Below are 3,885 nucleotides of genomic sequence, written 5' to 3'. Positions count from 1 at the left end.
AAGAGAATGGTGATCTTAGTATGACTGAACTACAGTTCACTCAAGGGGCTAGGAGGTAGGGCAGAAATCACATGAAATCAAAATTGCTATAGAAAACTAGTCGTCGTCCCTCCCCACCCCGACCCCCTGCCCAATCATTTCCCTTCAGCAGTGTGGCTGCTTCTTGAGTTTAGCCCCAGAGGACGTGGCCGGCTTGTATTTCAGGGGTATTTGTATATAAAAAATGTTTATCTTTTAAACCAACAAACTGGGTTAGGCCAGTGAGAAATGCTCATGCCAGGAGTCACAGGTGACTTGGGTGGGACTGGGGTTCCCCATGTCATGCTCACAGACGGTGGGAGTGGGTGCTCCTGAAGAAAACTGATGGGCAGATTCCCCTGCACTGGTGAAGTTCTCTTAAATTCTCTCTTGAGTTGGTGCATGTAAAGCAGGTAAGTAATGCCCGAGTGAGAGAGGGAGCAGGGGCGGGTAAGGAGAGAGTGAGTGGAGAAGCCAGTGAATCAGCCTTGCAGTGGCCGATGCAGGGAAGAACAGAGCATTGACTGAGTCCTGAGCATCCAGCTAGTCTGGTAAAGGGTCGCTGAGGAGTATGTCGTCCCCACCTCCCCCCAAAGCTTCCCAATCACCCGCTGTTCTGTGATCCCCACGTATGGGCCCTGCTCCCTTCCAGTGCGTTCCAGAGGAGAACGCCCGTCTGTGCGGGTCACAATGGCGCCTGTTCCAGGGTCCGAGACGCCGGACCTGGGGCTGCGCGAGCGTAGCAGGTAATCCTCCCGGCGCTGCCCGCGCGCGCAGGACACACAGCTGCAGCGCTTCTGCAGGCTCCCAGGTAAGTTTCCAGCCCGTGTGGCTGCACCCGCTGCTCCACAGCGTCCCCCTACTGGGTAAAAGCAACGACGTGGCTGTCCCCAGCCCACCCAGACTTTGGGTTGCCCTAAACTTGGAAATATCATGGCCCCCTTCACTTAAACATAAATTACAGTGTGTAAGATAACTCCAAGAAAGTCCAACAAGCTTCCATTTCACCCCATAATGATCCCCCAACTTTGGTTTTAATTTGTGGGTGTTCCTGCATCCCTGCTTGGCTGGTGTCCCAAGCTTCTGGTTAACATTCCACCAGGTTAGGCAGCCCTGGCTCTGTTCTCCAGCCTCCTCTCTCAGAGCTGGCATTTATGATCCTCGTAGTGGCTTCTCCCAGGGGGGCCTGCAGAGCCGTTCATGATCCAGGCTTTTCTTTTACTAGTAAAGGCAGATTGTTAAAATGTAGCAGCAGAGGAGGAGCTGGCCTCCCCGACCTCCGCTAATTAAATACTAGACAGTACAGATGCCATCTACCTAGGAGCAGACTTCATTCACTCACACAGTATTTGCTGAGAGTTTATCATGTGCTCAACACCAGAGACTCTGTAGCGGACAGACTGAGGCCCACTTGCCTGATTCTCCCAGACCTGGGCCTTTGGGTTTCTCAGCACCTTCTGTCACACACACTGCTCCCCAGAAGTGGGCAGCTTTGAGATTCTTCCCAGGAATTGCAAACTCAAATTCCTGCTGAAATGTTGAAATGTGGAATTGGGGGTGGGGAGAGGAGTTCGGCAGTAGGGAGGAGTGGAGCCTGCAGCCAAGAGAGTGAGTGCATGACCCACGTTCTCATTTTAAAACGCTGTCTACTAAGCAGAGCTGAAGGCAGTTTGAATTGGCCCTGTAGGCCTTCAGTTTGAGACCACTGAGTGAGAGGGTGGTGTGGCCGGGGCCAGGAGAGGTGAGGGACCATCTGGAGGCCTCTCTGTGAGAACGGGGATAGATCTGTTTGCAGGAGTGAGCCCAGCCCAGAGGGCACAGAAAGGGAAAGGCCTGTGTGGGCATCTGGGAACTGGAGAGAAGCCAGTGTCCTTGGGGAGCCTGGTTCTGTGTGTGTATGTTATCTCCAGCTCCTGGGGAGAAACACAAAACAAACCAAATATTTCAAGGGCAGGATGAACTGATACTGGAAAGATCCTGATTCACGAACAAGCTACATTCATCAAACACTTGCTATGTGCTAGCCACTGAGCTAAGAGCGTCATATACATTATTTTCTGCTGAGGGTGGATGTGGGTATCCCCATTCTACAGATGAGGAGACTGAGGCTCAAAGGGGTAAAATCTCATTTTCAGTGAATGTCAGGCTGACTTGAGTCATGCTTTTAGAAGGTGCATTGCAGGTCCACTTAGGAACAGAAGCACCGACGAATCTAGAAAAGCTCCTGGATGACATGAAATTGGAGCTGTATGACATTCCAGAGTTGAAAGAGATCCTAAAGTGAGTGTCCTTTGCTCAGACCTTATCAGTAAGGTGAATCCTGCTACAGCCTCCACCCCAACCTTGAAGGCTCTCGCAGAAATAATCAAGCTATGGAACCATTGTCTTTACCCCACCTCCCTGCCTGTGGGAATTTGCCGATATTAGATATTTTTCTCCATCTGTTATTTACCAAAATTCAGTTAGTCCTCAAACCCTCTAGAACAGGGGTGGGCAAACTTTTTGACTCGAGGGCCACAATGGGTTCTTAAACTGGACTGGAGGGCCGGAACAAAAGCATGGATGGAGTGTTTGTGTGAACTAATATAAATTCAAAGCAAAGGAGCGGAGGGGAGAGCAAGAGAACCCTCTGCTCTTTCGGCTCTGTGGGCCGGATAGAACAGCCGAAGGGGCCGGATCCGGCCTGCAGGCCGTAGTTTGCCCACAGCTGCTCTAGAACATCTCAGGGAAAAGCCAGAGATTCCGATATTATTAGCCTCTATTGTCCCATCACTCAGCTGCTTGAAAATCATTCCCAAGGCAGTGGGTTGTGTAAGAAAGGAATGCTCTAGGCTGCAATGAACAAAATACTTGATAAGAATGCCTTAAACAATAGTGATACTTATTAGTTAACAAGAAGCCTCGAGGTAGGCAGTTCCAAGAATGGGGCAGTGGCAAATGGTCAATCGGACCTAAATTTTCTCCCGTCTTTCCATTTTGGTCTCCTTATTGTGACAGTGATATTTCTCCTCATGGTCACAGGATGGTTGTTGCTGCAGCACCAACCATCATGCCTTCACAATAATTTCCTAAAGCGAAGGAGAGAAGAACATGGACAAGCTCTTTCTGTTCCAAAGGAGTAGAAATAGATTTCTCCTCTTGTCTGATTGGCCAGATTGCCCATTCTTAGACCAATCACTGACAAACAGGAGATGGTGCAGTGGGATCATCCCCACAGGGACAAAAAATGACCAGGAGTGGGGGTGGTGTGTATCTGGGAGACAGAGAAATTCTGGACACTCCGCAAACCCTTATAAACAATGGACTTGCACCGCAGGAAACAACCCATATCATACCAGCCACCATTTATTGAGCACTTACCATGTGCCAGGCTCAGTGCCTAACACCTTGAACAACCTGTGAGGAGGCTCTTAGAATTTCTATTTTCCAGATGAGGAAACAGGCCCACTGAACTGAAATAACTTGTCTAAGGTTTTTGCTGAGCTCTGATGATTGACACAACCACCGCTTTACACTGCAGGTACCCTCAGTGGGTAGCAGAGCTAGTAGTTTCTACCTTAGGAATCTAGCCCCTGAGATCTGGGAGTTGGGGTGCAGGGGATCTCACAGCCCTGGAGGACTTGTAGGGTTAACACTGCCGCCCTCTCCTCTGAATACCTACAGACCAGGGTCCCACAGCGGAAGCTGGGCGAATCCTGTTCAAACCCCATCAGAGGACACACTGCCCTCATGCCATTTGCCCCTCTTCTTTGGAAACACAGGGTGCAGGAGGGTAACCAACATGCTGGAACCATCTGTCCAGCTCCTAATAATAAATCGCTAGAGGAACAGGTTTCAGGCAAACATTGCTTAAAAAAAAAAGAAGAA

Source organism: Plecotus auritus (assembly GCF_963455305.1).
Source record: "Plecotus auritus genome assembly, chromosome: 13".
NCBI lineage: Eukaryota > Metazoa > Chordata > Mammalia > Chiroptera > Vespertilionidae > Plecotus > Plecotus auritus.
This window is presented reverse-complemented; position numbering follows the sequence as displayed.